This window comes from Lampetra fluviatilis, chromosome 4, assembly GCF_964198595.1.
Source record: "Lampetra fluviatilis chromosome 4, kcLamFluv1.1, whole genome shotgun sequence".
NCBI lineage: Eukaryota > Metazoa > Chordata > Hyperoartia > Petromyzontiformes > Petromyzontidae > Lampetra > Lampetra fluviatilis.
Genome location: NC_136278.1, coordinates 20303488 through 20318222, shown reverse-complemented (window position 1 = coordinate 20318222; position 14735 = coordinate 20303488).

Below are 14735 nucleotides of genomic sequence, written 5' to 3'. Positions count from 1 at the left end.
GCATTGGGTCGCCTGTATACCGTTCATATGTCCCAAACGGAATGCTATTATCTCCGTTTGCTTTTGATTAACGTCAGAGGCCCAACATCCTTTGACTCCATTAAAACGGTCGATGGACAACTTTGTGATACGTTTAAACAAGCGTGCCAAGGTTTGGACCTTCTGGAAAGCGAACATCATTTGCACCAGGCCATGCGAGAAGCAGTAGACTGTCGAGGACCGTCAAAAATACGCGATCTATTCGCTATTATTTTGACTACGTATACTCCAGCTAATGCGAGGGACCTGTGGGATGCTTACAAACATCACATGGCTGAAGACATTCTGTTTCGCTTTGAAAATGAGTCCAACGACCAAGGACTTGAATTGTCCGATGCTATGACTAATGAGGCTTTGATCTTGATTGAGAACATCACTTTGTCTATGGCGGGCCGACCGTTGGACCACTTTGGTCTGGATCCACCTCGACGAGACCTTGGAGTGCCCCTTTGTGCTGAAATTGTTCGGGAGCAGAACTACGATACTATTGCTCTCTCACGTTTAGTGGACCACAATCTGCCTCTATTGCAGAATGTGCCTGCGCAACATACGGCATATGTATCATTGATAGAGAAGATCTACTCCGGACAAGGTTCCGTCACCTTCCTCGACGCACCTGCTGGCACTGGGAAGACGTTCCTCATCAACACCATATTAGCCTCTGTCCGGTGCAAAGGAGATATTGCGTTAGCAACAGCTTCTTCTGGCATTGCTGCTACTCTTATGGATGGGGGACGCACAGCTCATTCCACATTCAAGCTACCTCTGAATTTGACACGTGAAGATGCCACTTGCAATATCTCCAACCAAAGTGGTACTGCCAAATTGTTACGTGCTTGCAAAGTCATTGTTTGGGATGAATGTACCATGGCACACAAAAGAGCTGTAGAACTCCTCGATGAGACTTTACGCGATATCCGCGAACACGGTCAAGTCATGGGAGGAGTCTGTGTCATTTTATCAGGGGACTTTCGTCAGACCCTGCCTATCATTACCCGGGGAACCATGGCGGATGAGGTCCATGCGTGCTTGAAGAAAAGCCGGCTTTGGACCCAGGTCGATAAGCTAAAGTTGACTACTAACATGCGCCTATTGACCAGTGCCGATGTGTCGGCTCAACGTTTTGCCGACACATTACTCCACATTGGGAATGGGACTATGCAGCCAATCCATAACGATGACGTTGCACTCCCTATCGACTTTTGTCATATGTTGTCGTCTCCTAGCGACTTAAAAGACAAAGTCTATCCTGATATCGCCACCAAACCTATGGGAGATGAATTGTGCACTTGGCTATGTGCACGAGCTATACTGGCACCCCGGAACGATGATGTCAATGCAATTAATGCTCATATTTTGGGGTTGCTGCCACAGCCTGCTGTGACGTACAAGTCGTTCAACAAGACACTTGAAAATGACGATGCAATACGCTTTCCCACTGAATTTCTTGACTCTCAAGAATTGCCAGGCATGCCTCAACATAAACTGGAGCTGAAAGTTGGCGCACCTATACTTTTGTTGCGAAACCTCAATGCTCCAAAACTCTGCAATGGTACAAGACTTTGTGTCAAGTCTTTGTTTCCTAACTTAATTGAAGCAGTTGTGTTGACTGGCAGTCACAAAGGGGTTGAAGTGCTATTGCCACGGATCCCCATTATTGCCGAAGATGTCCCATTTCCCTTCAAGCGAACGCAATTCCCCATTCGTTTGGCTTATGCAATGACCATTAACAAATCTCAAGGTCAAACATTGCTAATTGCTGGGATCAATCTACAAACGGCTTGCTTTGCCCACGGCCAACTATACGTGGCCTGCTCTCGCGTCGGATCCGCCAAAAACTTATTTGTTTACGCACCTGGCGGTGTGACAAAAAACATTGTGTACCCACAAGTTCTCATTGATTAGTTTTTAAACTTCCCTAATAAATTATCTTTAAACACTTCACTTAAACACACTCTTTACTTACCTATTTCTAACACTCCTTAATAAATTATTCTATACACTTTTACATCTTTCTCTGTCCCCACTTATGTACCCGCCACAAGCGGAACGCGTCCACATGCAAACCACAAAATACAAAGCCTCCAACTCAGACAACACGTGAGGACCCGTGCAACGCCGGGTTTTACTGCTAATTGCCAAAGTTGTCAATATGTGTGTCTGTTCAACATGTTCACCGTATTTCCCGACATGCAACAAACAGCTAATTTCTCATGGGGGTACTTTGCAGACTGTACACCATGCAAACATTCTCAAAATACACTTTTTTTTAGGGGAGGGGGTGAGCTCAATAATGCATATATTTTTGCACAACAATTGAGCTGTGACGTCAAATCTCTCATGTGACCCGCGCATGTGTAAGCGTAACGCATTGGAGTGTCGTGGTTAGCGCGCCGCGCTACGAACCCGGCGACCCGAGTTCCATTCCCGCTCACGGCCACCACCGGTGACGATTATTTGAACCGGTCGTGGGCCTCCCCGACGTGGACTCAGCCTCAAAACGACTAACTGGTGTGGCGTATGAACATCGCCACTGGGGAGACAAAGGCGGCCGGCCATGGTGGATCCAAGTCCCGGGCGAAGCCGGGTAGTACAGCTAGTCTATATATATAAAATCGTGAATCTGTCTGTCTGTGTGTGTCGCCGGACCATACGCACTTTCATTGGACGGCGGTTGCCCCTGGCAACGGGTAGCGACGCCTTTGCCGCTTTCATTGGACGGCGGTTGCCCCTGCCAACGGGTAGCGACGCCTTCGCCGCGGGCTGCAGTTTCATTGGACGCCGGTTGCCCCTGGCAACGGGTAGCCACGCCTTCGCCGCTTTCATTGGACGGCGGTTGCCCTTGGCAACGGATAGCGACGCCTTCGGCGCGGAGTGGACGCCATTTTTAATTTAACTTAAAAATAGGCGCACGCATTAACACGCGACTCTGACGTTAATTCATCAAAGTTTCACGACCGGGTGGCCTATTTAGGCGAGGCCGGAGGCTCTGCACGGTACTACGCCTCGACACCCAGCACGCGACTGTCAGGTAAATGCATAAAAGTTTCACGTCCTCTTCACTCCCCCCCCCCACCACAAAATCTTATGAAATCTTTTAAACATTACATAGCAATGACAAAACAACTGTCTCATTACTTTTAAACCCGACGCGCCAAGAATCTATTCTTTAAATGTTGACTGTACAAATAGTCATTAAGCTGGCTGAGCGCACTGCCAGTATATAATGTACACTGTAGCCTGCTTATTAAATTGGCTCAGTGTACTGGCAGTCTATAATGTAGACTGTTGCCTGCTTATGAAGCTGACTGGGTGTACTGGCAGTCTATAATGTAGACTGTTGCCTGCTTATTAAGCTGCCTGAGTGTACTGACAGTCTATAATGTACACTGTTGCCTGCTTATGAAGCTGAGTGCGTCTACTGCCAGTCTATAATGTTGACTGTAGCCTGGTTCTTCAGTAAAGTTAGTCTATTTGTAACACGTAGCCTTTCGCAAACATTATTCATAAACACCGTTATTGGGTTTAGATCGCCTTATTTCTTAATGTGTTGTAACACTCCACCACCCCACACGGCCAATCAGTAAAAAAGTGTCCCCTTGATAAAACAATCATAGTTCACTGCTTTAGCCCACCGGTGTGTTCAAGCGTTAAAACACAAAAATTACCATTGATGATTAAAAAACAACTGTATCATGTTTTAACCCCACGCGCCAATAAGCCATTCTTTAAATGTTCACTGTACAAATTGTCATTCAGCTGGGTGAGCGTACTGCCAGTCTATAATGTACACTGTAGCCTGCTTATTAAGCTCGGTGCTTCTACTGCCAGTCTATAATGTAGACTCTAGCCTGGTTAATAAGTTAAGTCACTCATTTTGTAACACGTACGCTTTCGCAACCATTATTCAAAAACAACCTTATTGGCTTTACATCGCCTTCTTTATTAATGTGTTGTAACCCTCCACCACCCCACACGGCCAATCAATAAAAAAGGGTCCCGTTCATAAATGACTAATAGTTCACTGCTTTAGCCCACCGGTGTGTTCAAGCGTCAAACCACCAAAAATTACCATTTCAGAGTAGGACGTTTCGCTTATGCTGGATGCAATTAGCAGCCAAACGTCCTACTCTACAATTGTCTGTCCGTCTGTGTACGCTCGCTTGCGAGGGATTTTCCGGGAGGCACGTCCCGTGCCCCGCGATGGGAATAGGCATGTCAGTTTTTTTTATCCGTCACCTTTAAAGTGCTTTAATTTCGGATTTTGTGATATTCTACTTTCTTTCTAAATTTCACCGCGCCGCTCCGCGCTTCCCATGCCAAAAATTGCGGGATCGATCCCCGCGTCCTTCACAGCCGAATATATTTAAAAAAATATTCTATTAAGTTCGCTGCCACGCATATTAATAATTTTGAGTCAAAAACTTCACTTTTACGCATTATACTTATTCTTTATTCATGTGCATCACCATCCCAACTCACGCGCCTTTCGTGGGGGAGACGGCTCATGCCAAGTGGCACGCTGGTAGTGAAGGCAAATTTTTTTTCCCCCTTAAAAATGCTTTACAAATACACTAAACGCTCACCTAAATACTTCACTGCCTCATGTCCTGCCACATCAACTTCTCCGGAGGGGGGTGCGGCCAACCGTGCGTTTTCTGTACCATGGCTTTGCCCACATTTACCTTCCGGACGGACGGATATCTCAAGGATCCCGAAGCCGGTAGACACTCATTTTCCATGTGTCCGCGATTTTTGTGTTGCGTCGCTCTATAGTTTCCTGTAGCGAACCGGACTTCACCTAAAGCTAATGATCCGAGCCAACCGTCTACACCTTGAGTTGTATGGCCAATGGCAGAGACGTGTTAACACCGCAAGCTGGAAACAGACTGGTCATACCGAAAGGCGTCAGGTCAACGTTTCGTTCGGAACCCCATGAATGGGGGGCACGCAACACTATTTTCACAGCGCCATAGTCGTGTTGTCCCATCGGAAGGGCCCCATTGGAAGGGATCTCCAACACGACTTGAGAGCGCCACAGTCGTGTTGCCTCATTGGTAGGGAACTACAACACGACTCTAAACTACAGTTGGGTTTCCCCATTCGTATGGATTTACAACCCGACTGTCAACCGACAATTAGTGTTGACGCTTTTGCGTTCAGCGCTATTGGTGGTGTTTTCCCACGCACGTGTCAACTTGCTGGAGTTAATTCTAAGTTCCTTTCTATTCCATAGAAACCAAGTATCCATGTCTACATCAAGCAAGGGAAAGCGTAAAGCGCAAACCACGACAACTCAACAAGCCAACAAGAAAGCCCGTACAACGACCGACGAAGCAGCCTCCATACCTGCACCAAAGCGCGTTATGACCGAACACCAAAAAAAGCTAAAACGTGAACGGGCGGCGTTTATACATGCGACGCAAACGGCAGAAGCGTTGCAACAAAGCCGCCAGAATAAAGCAATTGGCAAGGCGCGCTTGCGCACCCAAGCTACTGCAAAAGAATTTGAAGCCAGACGCCAATGCAACCGAGAGCTCATGTCTTACGCACGTGCCAACGAAACCCCCGAAGAACGCGAGGCGCGACACCTACGCAACCGTGAGGTTACGTCGGACGCACGTGCCGCGGAAACCGAGGAAGAACGCGACGCGCGACGCCAACGCAACCGAGAGCTCATGTCGGACGCACGTGCCGAGGAAACCGACCATGAACGCGATGCGCGACGCCAACGCAACCGAGAGCTCATGTCTTACGCACGTGGCAACGAAACCCCCGAAGAACGCGAGGCGCGACGCCACCGTGACCGCGAGGTGACGTCGGACGCACGTGCTAACGAAACCGCTGAAGAACGCGAGGCGCGACACCTACGCAACCGTGAGGTTACGTCGGACGCACGTGCCGCGGAAACCGAGGAAGAACGCGACGCGCGACGCCAACGCAACCGAGAGCTCATGTCGGACGCACGTGCCGAGGAAACCGACCATGAACGCGATGCGCGACGCCAACGCAACCGAGAGCTCATGTCTTACGCACGTGGCAACGAAACCCCCGAAGAACGCGAGGCGCGACGCCACCGCGACCGCGAGGTGACGTCGGACGCACGTGCTAACGAAACCGCTGAAGAACGCGACGCGCGACGCCAGAGCGACCGTGAAGTTACGTCGGCCGCACGTGCTAACGAAACCGCTCAAGAACGCGACGCGCGACGCCACAGCGACCGGGAAGTTACGTCGGCCGCACGTTCTAACGAAACCGACGAAGAACGCGAGGCGCGACGCCTCCGCGACCGCGAACTTACGTCGGACGCACGTGCCAACGAAAGCACCCAAGAGCGTGAAGCGCGACGCCGAGTGGATCGCGAGGCAACTGCCGTGGCACGGCAAAATGAAGATGAACGCCAACTCTCAGCACGACGCGCTGACGATGCGCAGCGCAGAGCTGTCCGGGTCTCGACAAACTATCGAGACCTAATTGGCGCGGCATTCGTCTATTCACCCCACGACCCATATGCCGATATGCGCGTTCTCCAACTTGGTCTCATGGACAAGCGGTGTGTCCAATGCACTGCTTTAACGTTTGCAGGAGAACCCAAGGGTCTATGTTGTGCAAGTGGCAAGGTCGTATTGCCTGCTTTGCCACAACCCCCTTCGCCGTTGATTCAACTGTTGTACGGGAATGCAGACTTGGATCGGCATTTCCAAAACAATATCCGGCGCTTTAACTCTGCATTTAAGATGACCAGCTTTGGTGCAGACGTTAAGGATCAGGGGGGCTTTATGCCAACGTTTCGCGTCAAGGGTCAAGTGTACCATAGAATAGGGTCATTGTTGCCTTTCGGTGATAATAATCCTCAGTTCTTGCAGATTTATTTCTGCGATGGTATCGACACCGCCACCAATGCTCGATTGAGCTTCACAGTTCAGAACGAACGAGATCGGTCCAAGGACCGTGAGGTGGTTGTGATGCTTCAAGACATGCTTAATGACCACAACGAGTTGGTGCGGCAGTTCAAAAACCATCTTGGGAATTTGACTACACCAGGCCAGCGCTTGATCATTCGTGGGGACAAAACACCTGGGGATGAACATCGTGGGCGCTACAACGCACCAACGGCACCCGACGTCGCAGTCATCATCTGTGGAGAAAACGGAAAGAAAAGGGACATTGTGCTTGAGAAATCAAGCGGTGTTCTGGTGCGGATTTCCGAATTTAATCCAACGTATGATCCGCTGCAGTACCCCTTGATTTTTTGGAACGGCCATGATGGTTATCACTTTGATATCTATCAAAACGGAGGGCAAAGTGCTAAAAAAGTGTCATGTATGCAATTCTACTGCTACATGCTCATGATTCGCGACGGTACTAAGAACATATTGCTGTACTATCGTGAATTGTTCCATCAGTTCGTAGTCGACATGTATGCCAAAATTGAATCTGAACGATTGGACTTTATCCGTTACAACCAAACAAAATTGCGCAGTGAATCTTACTTCCATTTGTGTGACGCGATGAATCAGGCAGGCGCGGATCCTACTCAAATTGGGAGACGTGTCCTCTTGCCTGCTACGTTCACTGGTAGCCCCAGACACATGCACAAATACGCTCAAGATGCCATGGCGTATGTGCGCAATTACGGGCGACCTGATCTTTTTGTTACGTTCACATGCAACCCCAAGTGGGAGGAAATACAACGTCATCTATTCCAAAACCAAAAACCTACACATCGTCACGATGTCATCGCTCGGGTCTTTCGTCCCAAGCTTAAAAAAATGATGGAAGTCATCTCGAAGGGCAAGATATTTGGTGACACCATTTGCCACATGTATTCGGTGGAATGGCAAAAGCGTGGGTTGCCCCATGCGCACATCTTGGTTTGGTTGGCTAAAAAAATACGCCCGAATCAAGTGGATCTCATTATCACTGCTGAGATCCCAGATTCCAACATCGACCCTGCTTTGTACACAACTGTCACTACAAACTTGCTTCATGGTCCATGCGGAAGGGACAATCCTTCCTCACCGTGCATGCTAAATGGCGTTTGTTCCAAGCGCTACCCGAGGCAATTCATTGTGGAAACACAAACTGACAAAGAAGGGTATCCTTTGTACAGAAGATGAGATTCCAACCATGATGGTCATACATTCAAAAAGACTATCCGTGGGAAAGAATTTACGTACGACAACCGATATGTTGTGCCATACTCGCCGATTTTATGCAAAATGTTCCATGCGCACATCAATGTCGAATATTGTCAGTCTGTGAAGGCTATCAAATACATTTGCAAGTATGTCTACAAAGGCAGCGACCAAGCTGTGTTTGAGCTCACTGGAGGCACTGACAATTTGGACGAGGTTCGACAGTTTCAACAGGGCCGCTACATAAGCAGCAACGAGGCTATATGGAGAATCTTCAGCTTTCCCTGCCGTTGTCCATCTTGATGTGCATCTTGAAAACGGTGAACGCACGTATTTTACAGCCGGCAACGTCGACAGAGTCCTTCAAGTGCGTCGCAATACTACGTTGACTGCATTCTTCAAACTATGCGAAAGCGATGAGTTTGCGCGTACGCTACTGTACTCTGACATTCCGTCGTATTACACTTGGAAGAACTACACTTGGAACCGTCGTCTCAAGGGGCTACCAGTGGAAGGCTGGCCTGGCGTTTGCAAGGACCACGCATTGGGTCGCCTGTATACCGTTCATATGTCCCAAACGGAATGCTATTATCTCCGTTTGCTTTTGATTAACGTCAGAGGCCCAACATCCTTTGACTCCATTAAAACGGTCGATGGACAACTTTGTGATACGTTTAAACAAGCGTGCCAAGGTTTGGACCTTCTGGAAAGCGAACATCATTTGCACCAGGCCATGCGAGAAGCAGTAGACTGTCGAGAACCGTCAAAAATACGCGATCTATTCGCTATTATTTTGACTACGTATACTCCAGCTAATGCGAGGGACCTGTGGGATGCTTACAAACATCACATGGCTGAAGACATTCTGTTTCGCTTTGAAAATGAGTCCAACGACCAAGGACTTGAATTGTCCGATGCTATGACTAATGAGGCTTTGATCTTGATTGAGAACATCACTTTGTCTATGGCGGGCCGACCGTTGGACCACTTTGGTCTGGATCCACCTCGACGAGACCTTGGAGTGCCCCTTTGTGCTGAAATTGTTCGGGAGCAGAACTACGATACTATTGCTCTCTCACGTTTAGTGGACCACAATCTGCCTCTATTGCAGAATGTGCCTGCGCAACATACGGCATATGTATCATTGATAGAGAAGATCTACTCCGGACAAGGTTCCGTCACCTTCCTCGACGCACCTGCTGGCACTGGGAAGACGTTCCTCATCAACACCATATTAGCCTCTGTCCGGTGCAAAGGAGATATTGCGTTAGCAACAGCTTCTTCTGGCATTGCTGCTACTCTTATGGATGGGGGACGCACAGCTCATTCCACATTCAAGCTACCTCTGAATTTGACACCTGAAGATGCCACTTGCAATATCTCCAACCAAAGTGGTACTGCCAAATTGTTACGTGCTTGCAAAGTCATTGTTTGGGATGAATGTACCATGGCACACAAAAAAGCTGTAGAACTCCTTGATGAGACTTTACACGATATCCGCGAACACGGTCAAGTCATGGGAGGAGTCTGTGTCATTTTATCAGGGGACTTTCGTCAGACCCTGCCTATCATTACCCGGGGAACCATGGCGGATGAGGTCCATGCGTGCTTGAAGAAAAGCCGGCTTTGGACCCAGGTCGATAAGCTAAAGTTGACTACTAACATGCGCCTATTGACCAGTGGCGATGTGTCGGCTCAACGTTTTGCCGACACATTACTCCACATTGGGAATGGGACTATGCAGCCAATCCATAACGATGACGTTGCACTCCCTATCGACTTTTGTCATATGTTGTCGTCTCCTAGCGACTTAAAAGACAAAGTCTATCCTGATATCGCCACCAAACCTATGGGAGATGAATTGTGCACTTGGCTATGTGCACGAGCTATACTGGCACCCCGGAACGATGATGTCAATGCAATCAATGCTCATATTTTGGGATTGCTGCCACAGCCTGCTGTGACATACAAGTCGTTCAACACGACACTTGAAAATGACGATGCAGTACGCTTTCCCACTGAATTTCTTGACTCTCAAGAATTGCCAGGCATGCCTCAACATAAACTGGAGCTGAAATTTGGCACACCTATACTTTTATTGCAAAACCTCAATGCTCCAAAACTCTGCAATGGTACAAGACTTTGTGTCAAGTCTTTGTTTCCTAACTTAATTGAAGCAGTTGTGTTGACTGGCAGTCACAAAGGGGTTGAAGTGCTATTGCCACGGATCCCCATTATTGCCGAAGATGTCCCATTTCCCTTCAAGCGAACGCAATTCCCCATTCGTTTGGCTTATGCAATGACCATTAACAAATCTCAAGGTCAAACATTGCTAATTGCTGGGATCAATCTACAAACGGCTTGCTTTGCCCACGGCCAACTATACGTGGCCTGCTCTCGCGTCGGATCCGCCAAAAACTTATTTGTTTACGCACCTGGCAGTGTGACAAAAAACATTGTGTACCCACAAGTTCTCATTGATTAGTTTTTAAACTTCCCTAATAAATTATCTTTAAACACTTCACTTAAACACCCTCTTTACTTACCTATTTCTAACACTCCTTAATAAATTATTCTATACACTTTTACATCTTTCTCTGTCCCCACTTATGTACCCGCCACAAGCGGAACGCGTCCACATGCAAACCACAAAATACAAAGCCTCCAACTCAGACAACACGTGAGGACCCGTGCAACGCCGGGTTTTACTGCTAATTGCCAAAGTTGTCTATATGTGTGTCTGTTCAACATGTTAACCGTATTTCCCGACATGCAACAAACAGCTAATTTCTCATGGGGGTACTTTGCAGACTGTACACCATGCAAACATTCTCAAAATACACTTTTTTTAGGGGAGGGGGTGAGCTCAATAATGCATATATTTTTGCACAACAATTGAGCTGTGACGTCAAATCTCTCATGTGACCCGCGCATGTGTAAGCGTAACGCATTGGAGTGTCGTGGTTAGCGCGCCGCGCTACGAACCCGGCGACCCGAGTTCCATTCCCGCTCACGGCCACCACCGGTGACGATTATTTGAACCGGTCGTGGGCCTCCCCGACGTGGACTCAGCCTCAAAACGACTAACTGGTGTGGCGTATGAACATCGCCACTGGGGAGACAAAGGCGGCCGGCCATGGTGGATCCAAGTCCCGGGCGAAGCCGGGTAGTACAGCTAGTCCCATATAAAATCTGTGGAGGGAGCTGACGGTTCGAGTTGCCAAACAGCATCGAAACCTTAATGACTTGGAGAAGATCTGCAAAGAGGAGTGGGACAAAATACCTCCTGAGATGTGTGCAAACCTGGTGGCCAACAACAAGAAACGTCTGACCTCTGTGGTTGCCAACAAGGGTTTTGCCACCAAGTACTAAGTCATGTTTTGCAGAGGGGTCAAATACTTATTTCCCTCATTAAAATGCAAATCAATTTATAAAATTTTTGACATGCGTTTTTCTGGATTTAGTTGTTGTTATTCTGTCTCTCACTGTTCAAATAAACCTACCATTAAAATTATAGACTGATCATTTCTTTGTCAGTGGGCAAACGTAGAAAATCAACAGGGGATCAAATACTTTTTTCCCTCACTGTAGGTGTTCACTCTATATTTCGTCACTTGTTTCCACTTTTCGCCGTGTCTTGCGCTAATATAGTGAGTCTCAAGAGATATATACAGCACACGAGGGTTGATCAAAAAGTACCGGGACTAATTTTATTTAGACAAAGCTAAAGGACGACATATATATTCAAGTGTGTATGTCCTTAAAAGTAGCCCTCTGAGCGAACACGATAGCGATTCCAGGGGTCCTGTCATTTCTCGAGGCATCTCTGGTACTCTTTAAGATCATCCCGAGTTACATTTTCAGTGATGGTTGGCACATCCTGAAATATCTTTCCTTTTAGGGTGCGTTTTAATATAGGGAACAGGAAAATGTTATTTGGTGCCAGATATGGTAAATATAGTGGGTGAGGAACCAGGTGATGAGACTTGGGTTTATTGGCTCTGGCCCCGAGACGAAACGTCGGTCATCTCGGCGTGGGACGCCGTCGTCACCTCAACCAAAGAAAGCAAGAGAGGTAGTGGGTGAGTGGTTGGGTGAGTGAGTGACCGAGTGAGTGGGTAAGTGGATGAGTGGGTGAATTATTTACCGAGTGAGTGGGTGAGCGAGTGAGTGACTAAGTGAGTGGGTGAGTGTCGAGTGGGTGAGCGAGTGACCGAGTGAGTGGGTGAGTGAGCGAGTGGGTGAGTGAGTGGGTGAGCGAGCGAGGGAGTGGGTGAGTGAGTGGGTGAGCGAGTGACCAAGTGAGTGAGTGGGTGAGTGAGCGAGCGATTGGGTGAGTGAGTGACCGAGTGAGTGGGTGAGTGAGCGAGTGGGTGAGTGAGTGAGTGACCGAGTGAGTGGGTGAGTGAGTGGGTGAGTGAGTGGGTGAGCGAGTGGGTGAGTGAGTGAGTGAGTGAATGGGTGAGCGAGTGACCGAGTAGGTGAGTGAGTGGGTGAGTGAGTGGGTGAGGTCATGAGACTTGGGTTTATTGGCTACGATCCCGAGACGAAGCGTCGGCCATCTCGGTGGAGGATCGCCGTCGTCACCTCGACCAATGAAAGCAAGGCAGGCGCGCTCAAATGTAAACATGATGGTCGACTGTCTTTTTTGACGGTGAAGGTGTGTTGTGTGCACTATGAGTTCGTTCCACAGGGTCAGACGGGGAATCGGTTGGTTTAACAGGCAGGCTTTCACAACCAATATCCATAATATATGTTTTTTTGGGTTAGATCGCGTAAATATTAATTTGTCGTTAAACCCGAAACCACCCGACACAGCCAATTAGTAAGATTTGTCACGTAAACAGAACATGCCAATTTGTTACTAGTACAGCACACCGGTGTGTTGGAGAGCAAATCCACAACATTTACAATCTGAGTACGTTTTGCCAGTAATTACCACTAGCATCATCAGGCGGAAAGCCAGATTTGTGGAGAAATCCTCCTGTTTCGTTCCTTAAAGCGGTTGTTTCATTTGGCCGTTCTGAAACGCCTACGAGATGCAGTTCTATGGAAACGGCCTGAAAAATGGGAGTCAGCTGTGTGGATCTCGCATTACGACAACGCACCATCACATGAAACACTACTCGTACAAACACATTCCTGCGGAGGGAGCTGGTAGGAACGTTGGGTTGCTCGGTCAATGGCCAGGGTCAACGGCGGCGTGGTGTATTCCGCAAATATGCCCGACTGTGAGGGCGGGCACAAGCCGGCGTGAGTAGGTTAAACGTTGAGTTTTATAAGGGCACCACGGGGTGACCAGCCCCTCCCCACCCAGCCCCACCCTCCACCCAGCCCCACCCTCCCCATCCAGCCCCTCCCCACCCTCCCTCCCCACCCAGCCCCTCCCCACCCTCCCCACCAAGCCCCTCCCCACCCTCCCCTCCCCACCCAGCCCCACCCTTCCCACCTAGCCCCTCCCCACCCTCCCCTCCCCACCCAGCCCCTCCCTGCACGACGAACACAATAATCCCCTGTGGGCTGGTGTAACCAGGAGGTTCCTACCAGTATAATTGATGGCCAAGCGCAACATTCCACTGGTTCCTTAACCGCTGTATTCACCAGATTTGGCACCAAATGATGTTTTCCTATTCCACAGATTGAAACGCACCCTAAAAAGGAAAGAGATTTCAGGATGTGCCAACCGTCATCCAATATGCAACTCGGAACCTCAAAGCTATCCCCGAAAGAATAGTATCGTATTCAGTCAGGAGGAAACTACTTTGAAGGACGTACATTTGATTAGGTATGTCGTCTTTTAATTTTGTCTACATAAAAATGTGTCCTGGAACTTTTTGATCAACCCTCTTATGTGCATATGAGGAGGGTCATGTAACGGGGTATTTGACCACTTGTATTTGTATGTATGCATGCATGTTGAACTTCTTTCACACCGTACATAGCCAACCGCGCTAATCGGAGGGGCAGGCAGAAGGATAACAAACTAAACACAAAAGACAGTTTTAAAGAAATTCGTTTTCCATCTAGATTTAAAAGTGCATAGCTCCTGGCTCTTCCTAATATTGGAAGGAAGAGTTTTTGGCTTGCACCGGCCAAGACCAGACCATCTCTCTTTCCGGTAACCAACTGAGATCGCATCACTTTCGTGTTTTAAAATTCTAAATGTGGCAAATAACAGTGAATCACGTGATCACCATTTGAGATGAGTGCATTGTCAAATAATCCACTCTTATTAGCCATATGAATAAATCTGTACTACAAAAGTGTTGCTATCTAAGGCTGGTACCAATTCCTGCTCTCTATGTATTTATGTTGAACACCTTTCGCACCCGTACGTAGCGAATTATGCTCGTTGGAGGTGCTCTGGTCCACGGACTATTACTGTTACCGAGTGTTTGGCATAATCTGGATTTTAAGTTTTCGTGACTGCAGGGACCATTACTCTTTGGTTCTTTCGGTAAAGTCACGTAGGTATAAAATAAAATAAATGCGCCCGAAACGTCGTGATTCATTTTTTATTTATTTTATACCTACCTGACTTTACCGAAAGAACCAAAG